We start from the raw sequence: 13,906 nt of genomic DNA, 5'->3' as shown, positions 1-13,906 counted from the left end.
ATGCACCCTCCGAGCACTGACATTCGCAGGCAGAACTACACTGGTAAACTGAGCCCAAGGGGCTTGATTAACAGGAAATTTTCAGAATGCCAATTAGAGCAAAGTTTACCGAACAAATTGTTTGCACTTGTACCCTAGAACCATCATGAATTTTAATTCAGCATGGATTTACGTGGCTGAAACAATAATTAAAGATACATGAACGCTTCACGTTTGGGAGACTCCCCCATGGCTGTGCTGCATTGGGTGGGAGCAAGGTGTCTGGGCAGGGGCTGCTGCTGCCAGGCTGGTGGATGGGTGGATGTGGGATGCACGTGGCTTTTTCCTGCAGATACATAGGCAGTTTCCCCAGACCTGAGCTCACCAATTTGTGCAGTGTTAGTTTCTTGTTTCTTTATTCTTTTTCCTTTTTTTTTCCCTTTATGCAATCTGACAAAGAATGATCCATGGGGTGTTTTCTCAATAAATGCTGGCTTGTTGTTTCCTGCCTTTCACTTTTGGTGCTTGGAAGATGCTAAATTAGCTCCTCGGCTCCCCTGAGACCGATGCCTTGCCTAGTAGTTTTTCTGGCCCTGGGCTGACCAAGGGCTCCTTTCTCTCCTCATCTCTGCTCTTCTTCAGCCAGCCCAGGGTTGGAAGGTGAAGAGAAGCATCACCAACTGCCGTAATGCACTGAGCAGCTCAACTTAAGGCAAAGCAGTGCTACTGCACAGCATCAACAAAAAGTCACGATTGAGCAGCACAATGTATATGTATGCCTTCATTTAAATTCTTCTCTCCCTCTACTAGTGCTGATAAATAAGTTACACGTATTTTTTAAAAGAAGTTATTTTCTGTCACTGCACTTTTAAATGTCAGGCTCCTGGAGAGGAGTCTTCGAGATAGTTTAAGGTCAGTCAGGCTTCAAGGAAGAAAGATGCAGGTAGAGAAGAAAAGCTGCTGTTGTGCTGTGTGGTCCAGCCCAAAGCAGGGCTCCGCTCTGAGCGATGGGCAAGACAGGCACCTTGCTTGGAGATGATGCCCAAAGGCATTGCCCTCTCTGCACCACGGCACTTACCCTTGGCTATGGAATTACTGAAGACTTCTACACACAGCCCACTGGCTGGAAATGATCTAGCCTGTTAGTTCAGGAGTACTCATGAATAATGTATACATCCAAAGGTCGGTTTACAAATGATTAATTAACCTTATGAGAGGTTATTCTCATTGGCAACATCATTCACCCTAAACAGCTTAATCATGTCTGCACAGAACAGCATATCTGAAACACAAACAATTGTTTGAGAAGGAATATTGAGGAATCACAGAGCAAGGGCCAGACATCTGCTCTGCTCCCTGGAGCAGCGACCGAACACCAAGCACAGGGAGGACCTGAGCCACATCTCCAGGCTGTTCTGTAGGACTCGAGCATCGTTTGCTGGAGCCTGGTGGCTGCATGGTGGGGTGTAGCTGGAAAGGTGCAGAAATTGCACCTTTGCTGAGGTAAATAGATCAGGCATTTATTTTCATACTTTGATGTAAGAGCTCTGCTCTCCTGACAGTGAGAGCTGCTCCCGGTGCCTCCCGCTGCGACTAATGGCTGCTGCGCTCAGTGGGGATATTGCCTGGGCAAACAGCCCTTTAGTCCAAGGGCTTTTTGCATTTGTTACCAGTGGTTTGTTATCCATGTCTATTAATAAAGTGCTCCTAAAAGCACTTTGCCTGTCTGGAGTAATTTCTGGCTGGGACTGGGATGCCTCCAGTGAGCAGCATCTCTGCTAGAGCTTGCTTATCTTCAGCAGGGTCCTGAGCTATGGCTGCTGGGGGACCTGGGGTGACCCCCCCTGGGGAGAGCCCTCTGTCCCCACTCCAGGCTCCCAGTGAGGCCTCATATCCAGGCAGTGTCACTAATCACAGTCATTTGTTAGTTGTACAATAAACTCTATTTTGGCAGAGCATGTTGGGCTGAAGGCTGGCCTGCATCAGGACCCCTCTCTGGACCAGTGAGAGTAAATGGAAACTTTGTCTAGGTCAGAAAGGTGCCGTTCCTCCTGCTTCTTCTTCCTCCTACCCTCTCCTTCCCCTCCAACAACAAGCAGGACGTAGAGCTCACTGGGGTTTTTTTGTACAAAGAACAATTTGCCCTTCTTTCTTGACAAAGCCCTTACATTCGATACAGCAGAACTGTTTTTTTTTACCTTTGTTTAATCCATAAATGGCAGAAGCAACCTGTTCACACCTGAGCACCCATCCTGAAATGCATGAGGTTTCCAGAGTAATTCAGCTTGACTTCTGTGTTTCTGAGAGTGAGGTGGTGTCTCTCAGTGAGCAAAGAGCAAATCTGAGAGAAAATGGACAAAAATGCACATCTTGAGCTGTTGTGTTTTGCTTTGTCCAGCAAGGCCGAACCCAAGAATGACAGAGGGATGTCTGAAGCACAACTTTGATATGAACTGAGGACAGTCATCCCTAGAAACACCTCCCAGCCTCGATGCCTCAAGGGTAAGTCTTCTCTAGGCATTGCAGGTCCCCGTGCTCATGGGAGCCCATGCCACAACTCTGCTATCTGCTGGTGGAACACCAAGCCCTTCCTGCATCCGTCTTCTGCTTGCCACATCCTCACTGAATTGCTCCATTTTAATACATATATTCATGCCTTTTTTTCCCTTTTCTTTTAGAAGCGTTAAAGTGATTTACAACATTTTACATTACATTTTTTAATCCTTCACAATTAAAACAAATCTTTTCCCCCCTGCTTTGCCCAGTTTTAAAAACGTATCTTTTGTTCAGCTCATGCAGAAAAATATGGATGGAAGCAACTCCTAAAATCCCCAACCACAGGAAACAAATTTGGTGTTTTTCCAAGTTAAGTACTATAACAGAGTGAAACATACATGTTTAATTTGAAAATGTTGATTCCAAATGGATTTTTCTTTTGAAAAAACTTCCCCCAAGCAAGTCAATATTTGTAATCAAATTGAAATTTCCTGTGGGAATTATTTATTTTCATGAGGTCTAATTTTTACAGGGGAAAATTCTACGCAGGAAGGTTTAAGTTGCTGTAAACCAGTGTTAGGAATCTGAGTGGTAAGAGGGGGCTGGGAAATCCCACTCTCTGCTGCAAACTGTCACCACTTTCCCGTGATGGAGATGATCTGATGAAAAAGTTGAAACTCTTCTTTGAAGAGGGAAAACCATGATCTCCCCGCTTTGTGTTTCTTGAGAACACAGCAGCGTGGGATAGGACTCACCTCCAGCAACGTTAGTGGTGGAAGTGAGATATCCAAGGTGGCTATTTTGGGCTTCCTGTGCTGGAGTGCCATGTGGTTGACCTATCCTTATTCTGCCGTCTGTAGGATGAAGTGAGTCATGCCATTGACTTCACTTGACTTGAGTAGACACGGAGATAAGAGTTACTGGTCCATGGCCACTGTGACCATACAAACCCCACCCACAGTGGGACATGTTCATGGGTACAGGGGGGATGTGCAACCCTGTGCCTTGTGTTGCTATTACTGCTATTGTGTTGCTATTATTCTCAGCCAGTTCTCCAAACCTCTCGAGAAGGGAACATGTTGGTCTTCCAGCGCCTACAAAGAAGCCCTTCAGAGACAGTCTCATGGCTTCATCATCCTAAGGGCGATTTTCTTGTAGAACCTGTGTCCATTGTAGAGCAACGGTTGTGGTTAATGACGCGCATAATTTACGTTATTATGCCTTTCATTTTTGTATTATGATGAATCACCTACCTTCCCACTTCTTTTTATTGTGATGCACTGGGAACACAATATAGCAGTAGGAAAACAATACAGAGCTGCCCTGTCAGTATCAAACACAGAAACAGCACACCCATGCTACAAACACTCACAGATGCACAGCACCGTATCAGATTATTAGCTCCAAGGCAACTGTCAGCATGCAGTTTTATTGGAAATGAAAACAAGGTAATTCAAGATTTATTTTCTCTCTAAGAAAGTGCCAGGAGGCAGGAGCCAGCCCCCGGCATCTACCGTAAAACACCCGGCGCATGGTAACGTGCTGCTCCTCAAGCAGAGCTCCTGGACTGGAGATTTTTTGAGTTATCTCTTCCAAAGGAGGAGAATTCTCCTCCTTGTCCCCAGACTGTATCCTGAAGGGAGTGATGTAGATTGAGTGACTTGAGTTTTGCTCTACCTAAAGGGAGATAAATGCACCCTACGCTACTGTAGCTGCAGGCACAGCTCCTGGGAGACCTCGGGTGGCTCTTAATCACATATCCTTGAAGCTTCAGAAACATACCCTGATTATTTTCCAGCTCAAAGCATTAATTGCCTTCAGGATATTACCATCCTTGCCCCCTTTCTAATGGCTTAGGGTGAACTGATCACCAAATTAAACTCCTTATTAGCAGCTATCTTGGTACGTCGTGCCCTGATTTTATTGCTGTGCCCAAATGTGATGCGTGCCTGGGCACCAAGACAGGCACATACTGTGCCCAAGCTGAAAATATTTAGGAACTGGTAGGAAAATCACAGGAAATATTTCTGAGTGATTAATTTAGAGTTGTTGAAGACTGTTCTAAAAGATGCTCTAAATGTGTTCATACCAGCTGCGCTGGTTAAAAAGGCAATGAAAAAATACACCTTGGTTAGATGAAAGGTGAAAGAAGCAATAAAAACACATAAAACAACCTATATAATAAATGGGATAAGAGCAAACCAACAGCAACAATTATTGGTCAGAAGGCAAGAGATGCAAACAGTGCTTGACAATAAGCTGTGTCATGAAAAGAGCCTTAATGGAGATGGAGAGGCAGCCACCACGTTCAGGTGTTTGAGTTTGCAGTGATGCTGGCAGTCCTGCAAAGGGGGAGCCCAGCAGGGCTGCTCCAGTGTGTCGGTAATTTCAAATGGAGGCTTGCTGTCATGTTTTGGACTGTGATGAACTGTTAATGAAACATGCCTGCCTCCCCCTAGGTGTGTGTATTTCTTTAAAATCTGAAAAACAAAGCTTGGAAACCTAACTCTTCAGACTAAAATGAGAAAAAAGAAAAAAAGGCTTGTTTTCTTAGTGTGTAATCAATCTTTTTTAAAGGTCTTCCCAGCTCTGTCATCACTCAAGGATGCAGGAAGAAGATCCTGCAGGGCATTGTGGAAAGATCTGCATCCAGCAGTACTGTTTGGACAGTCGTACTCGGCCATCGTTTCCCAAATGTGTGCATCTTGTGAGGTGCTCAGCTGCTGCTCAGGATGTCCCCACCAAGGGGAGCATCCCTCCTTGGGACTCTGATCTCTGCAGTCCTGATGCTGAATTATTCTGGGAAGGAGTATCAGGAGAACAAATTAGTGAGGTGTTCTTACAAGGAAATCCAGTGGCTACAGATACCTGCAAGCAACAGGGCCCAGAGACTTGCACTTCCCTATTCTGATGTGTGAACCTGAGGTTTGCCAGCAGCTCTTGGTGAGCAGGAAGCCTCCAGCTGTGTTAGCTCTTTTGACATGGCAATTGCTCCAAAGGAGTTTCTCCATCCTCCCTCGCTTTGCCTTAGTTGAAGGCTGACAAGCCCCTGGCCACCAGCCATTCCAATACATCTTGCAGGTAATCCATAGTTTCCTGGGTCAGAGCAGAATCTCAGCAGCCATCCTCTGCCCTTAAAGTCAGTCCCCTTTGCTGATTGGGATATGTTTGCAGCACAATCTAGTGTTCTGTCCTGGGTGAAGTCAGCCAACTTTACACTCTCAAAGTCTTCATCCGAAGCAGAAATAACGCAGCAAATGGACATCGTACTCAACCAAGAAGTAGTTGACAATATCAAGACTTGGAGGAATTAAAGTAAATGGCCAAAGTAATTTTTTGGCAGAGGACTCAATTTCAAAGGACAATACACTGTCCATTCTTCCCAGGGCATATTCTGGGATAGATCTGCAAGAGTAATCTACAGTCATCTTCAGCCATCCCCCACTGCCCACAGCAAAGACTTTCTGACCAAAACTTCAGGTAGAACGTAGCAGCTCAACGTGCTCAAGATATATCACCCAAAGGACTGACACCACCGGTAGGACGAAAAGAATGATGTGTTCAGGTTAGACTTCATGCCCACAGGCAGCTGGTTTATCCTCATGGGACAAGTCCTGCATTGCCCAGGAAACACACTGTGCCAATCCATCGTGGATGCCAGAACACATCCATGCATGGATCCTGAAGACTAACCCTGTCCCCTTCTCCAGGTGCACGGGAACTTTGGCCACACACACGTACAGACCAGCCAGGTACTGCAGGAAGCAGCAGGATGATAGATTGCAGCTGCAAGCTGAGAGGTACAGGCACAAAACCCATTTTTATCTCTGCAAGGTTCAACCATTTGGCTCTGTCTGAGGCTTGAATCTAGGTTCTCTTGCCTGGCAGTCAGGGATGCTGGAAAAGGCTCAACATTAAGCCTCAGGAATGGGGGCTCAGGTTCTGTTCCTCAGCTTAGGGCAGTGCTGGTAAAGATCTCCCCTCACCCAGGCGCCTGGGAAGCTTTTGGCTGCTGCTGGCATTGGCGCAGAAAGCAAGAAGACATTTACTTCCAGGAACAGATGCAAACACAGGGAATTGCCAATTGGCCAAAATCAAATACAACCTGACCTCTGATGATCTGGAGCCTCACTACTTTCAAACAAAACTGCACTCAATGTTGGCAATATAATAGTTTACCTTGGAGACTCAAGGGCTAAAGGAGAAATGAAACCTGAAGCTGCTGGAGATGTTGCTTTCCCACTGTTTCTATTACTGATAACAGGCCAGCAAAACCCCATGAGGTCCTTGAGCTCAAGGAGAGCCTGCTTGCACCTTCTTCCCAGGGCTTTGTGCCAAAGTACCCCAAAACTTCAGAGCTGGGTTTTATCAGAACACCCGAACTTCTTTAAATATAGAAAGTAGAGAATGAGCTGGAATAGCAATGTTCTACCCTGGTAGGAAAATCCTTTCTTTTGGGTTTCCTTTCAGCCCTGCAACCTCCCAGCTATCCCCTGGATCATCATAAAGCCTTGCTGCCCCCAGAAAAGCCCCTTTCTTTCCTTTGAAGGGGAGCTGACACCCACAGGGAACAAACCCTAAGTCAGAAATAATGGGAGTCCTTTGAAAAACAAAACCAAAAACATCCGAGTCTGAATATAACCACAAGGAAAAAAATGGAAACTTATCTGCAGTATGCACCCCCTCCCAACCAAATTAATACCCTGGACCAGAGCCTTGTCCAGAAGCAGTGTAAATATCTCAGCAACTCATTACCTTGTTAATTGGATCACTCCAAGCTTTTTGGAACCAGTCTGAAGCACAGGCAAATCCATTAAAAAATGGATTTCTTATTTCTTTATAGCTGTCTCTAGCTTTAGTCCTTTTTCTATTAAATATTGGCTTGAGTAGCTTCTCCCTTTACCTCAACTCTTTCCCAGCAAGGCATTTCCTACATTTTTGATGTCTGCCCCTCTTCCTGCCCCAGAAGTGCTGTGTGGGTGCTGGTAGGGTATGCTGGGAGCAATAACCCTCCTCCTGCCAAACTGCCTCTCCTCATCCTGTTCCCACATCCTGGGATCTCCCTCATTTGGATGCTCCAACCCCAGCACATAGGAGAAATGCATCTAGGGGAATCCTGAGCTGCACTTTGCACTTATTGCCTAAGAACCTAAAGGTGTGTGGGAGGGAACCAACACATTGCTTCCATCCCCTGTACAAACCTTCCACTTACCAAGGCATCCACATGCTTGCCTGCTGATTAAGAGCACTAGGGCCACCGTGTGAGATTGGACACGACAGCAGCATAAGGGGAGCCATATGCTCCACCAGGAGAGGAGCATACAGTGATTAGGAGAGGGGCTGGTGCCCAGGGCCGTGGCTGAGGCTACAGAGATGTGGATGGATGCTGCAGAGATGTGGACCCTAATGCCTCACAGCTCAGCCTTTCCTACCCTCAAGACCTCACTGCGGGCAGCACAAGGATGTGGCATCCATGCACCTCCCATTTTTGCACAGAGGGAACCCCTCCATTTGTTTTTCCAGGACCTAGCAGCCCAGCCTTCTCCTTGCCCTATGAAAAAATCACTTGGCCTCCCTGCAGCATCAGCAGCGCTGGGTGATGGGACCCAGGGTTCCTGCTTCAGGCATCCTCAAACTGCCACCATGTCCCTAAGGCAGAGCACAGCCAGGGCCAGGCAAAAAGTCCTCCTGCAATTGTGCTAAAACCTTTTAACAGCCAAGAACCATTTTCTGCATGGTGTGTCAAGCAGTAAAGCTGTTGAATAGACAGGGCCAGGAGCTGGTTTAGAATGTAGCAGCACAGAATGCCTTTTTCCCAGCAGCTGTGGTGGTCAGGGAAGTACTTAAGCCCCTTCACTGCTTTTCTGGCAGCACCTTCCCACATCTGTGGGTCTGCACAGTGAACTGTATCACTGGCACAGCTGGAGTTAATTTTGACTTCTGAAAGAGGGAAGGAAGATTATGTTTATATATATGCATATAATAATGTGTATTTTTAAACACAGGAAATCCTGGTCCCTCCCTGGGGCTCAGCCGGATGGGTCGCAGGGCCAAAGGAAATGCTCTGCAGCAACGCCCTGCATGCCAAGCACTTTACCAGGGCAGGTTTTTGCAGCTCTTGGGCTCCTTACGCAGCTCTTGGGCTCCAGCCTGCAAAGCTAGTGTGGTGGGGATAAACCTCGGTGAATGTGGTTGGCATTGTGCTGCTGGATGCACACCCTGAGGTCTCACCACATCAAGCCACGTGCTGATGCTTGGCCATCCAGCTGCCAAACTGAGGGGAGCACAGATACATCCCCACCTCCTTTCACTCACCTCAACACCTCTCCAGTGTCCAGATAAAGGAAACAGCAGATAGCGTCCCACTGAGAGCTGGTTCTACCCCTCTCTGTGTCCAGCAGGACAGCAGTATCACAGCAGATCACTGTGGTCTCCTCCAGCTGCCTCCACCACATTCCAGGCCCCTCAAATCCAGCAGCATGGAAAAACCTGCAAGATGACAGAGAGCCCTCTTATTCCTGTCGTAATTAATCCCTTTGGAATTCAATTAATGAGCTCCCTGCTGCAGCTATCAAGCCTCCATCAGTTAGGCAAACAGGCGTGCAAGCCAGTCTGGGTCTGTACGAGCACAAGACAAATATTTCACCATGTCCAAATAGAGCCTGTCCTTCTGCACCCTGTGCAGCTCAGCTTTAAGGTGTTGCCCACTGGTGGGAACTTAAGGGCTCTGTTGGTGATTGGAAGAACCTGTACCACCCTCTCCCCATCCTGACCAGAGAGCATCTGCCATGGAAATGGGCTGGGATATGCACCAGCGATGGTGAACAACAGCCAACACTGCTGGTGCTGGATGATGCCTTATTTTTACGGTTTTCTGGCTTTTTCTACAAATTTAGCTGGGCTGGAATGTGTGGCCACTGATGTTCTGAGCTCTCTCCTGGGATTTTGGAAGTGGAGGAGTTTGATTCAGGCCACACATTGCAGGACACCCAATTTCAACTCCCTGCTGCTGCAGACTCATCAGCTTCCCAAACAGGCTGGCTCAAAGTGCAGCAGTCCCTGGCTGCTTGTCCACTCCCGGTGCCCACCAGGACCCAACAGCCCCATGTGTGTGGGGATGAACAAGCAGCAGCTGCAGCTCCGATCTGGGGAGCTCATCCCAGGGGTGCAGGTGATGGAGCACCCCACTCCCGCTGCAGTGCTGGGAACCACATGCTCCCACCACGATGGATATTTCCCATCAGCACACTTTATTCAAAATGAAACCCATTATGGCAAAGAAAAAAAAAATCTTTTAATGATTGTACTGCATCAACATGAATGATGTCACATGTCCGGACTGCCTCGGAAAGCACTAAGTTGCCAAAAGATGGTGAATGTGTTCAATATGGAGTGAGAGGGACCAGAAGAGAGGCTAAAACTGAAACTTTCCAGCTATGCTGTTGATGCATTTTCTTATTTTCTTTTGTTGAATAGTGTGCTCTGTTCTGTTTTAAACACAGTGTTATTGCAGCGGGGTTCTGTTAGCCCCTCGGGGATGCATGGAAGTTAGCAGCACCTGCATCCCCGCTCCCACCTCTCACTTGCCCAGGATGACCTGCAGCTTGGGCTTGGTGCAGATGTAGACCAAGAACCTGGTGGCTCTGTGTAACCTTGTATCATGGCTGCATATATATACATGCCATACAAAACCTATAGCAAAAAGTGATCTATCCGTTTAATTACTGAATCTTGTGCAATTCTTGAAAGCAGTGCCCTCACGCACTGGTGGCTTTGCCCTGGGGAAAGTTTGGGGTCTCTCCAGCTGCTCCCACCATTGCTCGGTGTCACGATCCAGGACACAGCTAACACAAGATCCTGATGAAATGCAGATGGCAATGCCAGAAAGCACTGACGTGAGGCATGGATGCCAAGCAGCAATTTGTTCTCTGTCAAACACAGCCTTCCCAGCCTGGCCAAGCAAGAAGTGCTGCACTACAGAGGTGAAGGCATTATTTCTTAAATATTCCCTTTTAGAACCCATATTTTCACATTTGCACACTCATATTTTGCAGTAGAGGTGGAATGCATCGTTCCCCTGGTTAAACATCATTTCGTTTGTGTTGCATCTGGATTTATAATATAATGAGGGTCACAGTGACCCTGGTAATTTTATGGCTATTTTGCCAATATTCTGCTTGAGTCATGGCAATTTGACCTAGAGGAAAATCCTGAATGTCCAGAGGAACCCACAGCCTCACAAATCACAAACCAAACCTTCCTCATCGCTTCCCACCCACTGCGACCCAACAAATCAAAATGTCTCCTGACTTTTTTTGGAGAATAACAAAGGCAATAAACTTCTACATCAAAGGCAAACCCCAGGCTCCCAAACTGCTTTTGGAAATGCATCTTTTTTCCAGGCTCATAAGAAGTACCACGCCACCTCCTTTTTTTCCCCCCCTCATTCCTGTAAAATATTTAGTGCTTTTTCTTCCCAAATTTATAAACAAGTTGGCTGATTGTGCTGATGAAAACTGGTTTAAAAATTAATTGAAAGCCTTTAAAAATTAATAATTATTTCAGCTAATTAAGGGTGGCAGCTTAACATCTTTTAAACTGTTAACAGTTTGGTAACTGCTGTGTGCTTGCTGTTGGAATAGAAAATGGTGGGGACTGTGAGCTGAAAAAATGTTGTCTTCAGTGTTTTAGACCCCGAGCAGGTTTTGGGCCCTTCTGCATCGTCTGCGTTATTATTGGCAGCACTTCCACATCTATCAAAAAATGGATCTCTACCATCATCATTTTGCTAGAATTTCTTGTGTTCCAGATAATTTAAAATGCTTTCTTGTTGTCCATAACACATTTGGATACGGATTTTTTAAATGGATACTTTCACTTCTCTCATCAATTGTTCTTTATTTCGTAGCATCTGATTTTTAATCACAACCATTACCTTCCTCCTTTTCCTGATTTGTTACTTATTATCTGCAGCTTGGCTCGCTCCTCTCGCTTCCATTTTTTGCCAGGATTTGTTGTGATCTTTCCTTTGTGATCATCATAAATACGCTTGTCAGGAAGGAACCGAAACAAAGAGCATTTATAGCTCTGAGAATTTGAGAGTTTTCTGTTTTCCAATAAATCAGTTGGCAGAGCTGTAAAAACGTGCAGCATGTGTGAGAACTGACTGTTGGGTTTGGCTGTAAGGGCTTCCAACTCTTTATTGCAGCCGAGTTGGGCAGTTGATACCCATGGCATCTCTTGCAATTGCAGAGCCCATCAACAGGGGATACGATGGACCTTGGCCCAACCTCAGCACCAAAAACCACCTGGGCGTACCCTACAATGCAAAAGAGCCTATATTTAGAATCATGAAATTGGGGTTGAAAAAGACCACTGAGATCATCTAGTCCAACTATCAGCCTGTCTCACCACGCCTGCTAACCATGTCCTCAAGTGCCACATCTCCATGATTCTTGAACACCTGCTGGGACGGTTACTCCACCATTTCGACCCTAAATCCCACGCTGTGTACTAAAGGCAGCCCTCTGTTTCCAGTTCAGACCTGCTGTGCCATGTAGACCTTCTGCTCTGAGCTCGCATTGCAGCTTGGCCCCGCTCTCCCATCTCGGAAGTTTCCTGATGGATTTCTCCACGAAGCTTCAAACCAGAACTAGAGTTAAGAGGAGCCAACAGTCCATATGGGGAGGTGCTGCAAAGCCAGCGGGACCCCAAACATCCCACTGCATCTCCCTGTGATGCACTTCCTTATGCTGCTCAGTTATTCCGCAGCCCATCCAGACTCTACAATGCCCTTTGGCAGAAGTTTAATTATGCAAAATTGTTATGAAAAAGCATTTCTTTTGCCTGGTTCACATGCCCTCCTTCCCACCAGCCGCTTCCAGCCCTCGTCTTTGCCTCCTTCCTCTGCGTCAACCCTTGTTTCTCATTTCCTCTCTTTGCTTTCCAGTGGAGGGAACAGATTTGTGAGCAGTATTTAAGTAGCAGGTGAATTATTGATCTGCTCAATGACAAATTGATCTCTTCTGTTGTGTTTAACACTTTTATTTTCCTCTAAAAATTTCCACGCTCAATTTACTTTTTAGGCCATCACAGATCGCTGAGGCGATGTTTTCATAACATGACTGCTATGCAAGGTCCAAGTTATCTTTCCTGGGCAGTAACAGCTCATTGAAGGCTCACGACTATTTAAAGTACAAATAGATGGCTTCAGCCTTGCTCATCATTTTGCTCATTTCCTGGATTCCCTCTTATTTTACTGTCCAGAGGCGTTTGGCTGCAGCTTTTCACCATCGGCTCTGACTACTGAGGTGTTTGGGGCCCCATTCAGTATTATTCCATTTTGCACATTCAGGCTCTGATCCCGCACCTCGACCCTCCCCTGCCCTGCACAGCTCCTGCTGCTGAGGTGATAGACAAAAGGGGTCAATTATGGGATTTCTAAACCTTAGAAAGCTGCTAATAAAAAAAGGGCTCTCCGTTATTGTAGTTTTAAGCTTAATTTGTCATCTTGTGCTCTTCTTTATTTTCCTCATTTGGACATGACTTCCACTTTCTGGAGGATACTATTTTACCTCTGACAAACTCCTTTAGTCTATTCTTTAATGAGAACAGCTAATTTTTTGCCCTTTTAAAGTCTCTTTTGATAATTGTATAGATCTGCTCTCGTCATCTAATAGAAGATCTTTAAACAATGTCTATGTCCCCTGGAAGAATTTTACCCTTTTGACAGCTGCTTTTTAATTCTTTTTAACAAGCCTCACCACTTTAATGTGGATCGCCTTTTTGAAATGAAGTCGCAATGAACTTTTTCATTTTTTTCTTTCTTCCTTTTTTTTTTTAAGGGAAAAAAAAAAGAAAAAAAAGTCCTACAATGCTACTGACTTTAAGTATGTTATGGGCACTTCTAGAGAGGCACTTCAATCACATTTTAAATTAGCCCCGTGGCCTGCGCAGGATTGAATCTACCATTGCTTCTCCTGGCTGGCCCAAGAAGGAGCTATTTTTTTTTCGTGTTGTCCAGACATTTAACCATTTTGCTCTGGGAGTATTCCAAGTCTCTCAGCACAGAGCTGGTTTCCACCCTGTTCAGACAGCTTTCTCCACTCACGCCCCCAGGCATCACCCAGCCAATATGCCGTGCTCATCCATCAACCCCAATGCTTTCATCCCAACACCTTCCATCTTTGCATCTTCAGCACACCCCTCTGCATACCTGGCCACCATTGGGATGCTCCCCATAGGTCTCACCTCTGCAGGATGCCCATAAAGGTATCCTGGTGGCGGCCCAGGTCTTACCTCTCTTCCAACCGCCTCTTCTGCAGGTCTGGGACCTCTTTGGTGGCAACCCAGAGTTTCCATTATTCATCATGTGTTATTCCTGATAAGAGAGACAGCGTTAAAAAGCAATTAAAGTCCTCAGGTTGTGCAT

The 13,906-nt window shown here is 46.1% G+C and overlaps 1 long non-coding RNA gene across 1 annotated transcript in view; it reads left to right on the top strand.

The window, feature by feature from the left end:
- LOC104913234 overlaps positions 1-13,906 on the top strand; it is a 57,302-nt gene extending 43,396 nt beyond the window's left edge. The window contains exons 13-14 of the long non-coding RNA XR_004161363.1: positions 2,378-2,481; positions 5,053-13,906. This is a non-coding gene — a long non-coding RNA (uncharacterized LOC104913234). The remainder of the gene's footprint in view (positions 1-2,377; positions 2,482-5,052) is intronic.

Source organism: Meleagris gallopavo, chromosome 15 (genome assembly GCF_000146605.3).
Source record: "Meleagris gallopavo isolate NT-WF06-2002-E0010 breed Aviagen turkey brand Nicholas breeding stock chromosome 15, Turkey_5.1, whole genome shotgun sequence".
In the NCBI taxonomy this organism is placed as follows: Eukaryota; Metazoa; Chordata; class Aves; order Galliformes; family Phasianidae; genus Meleagris; species Meleagris gallopavo.
The sequence above is the reverse complement of the archived record's forward strand: the minus strand, read 5'-3'. Positions and strand labels throughout refer to the sequence as shown.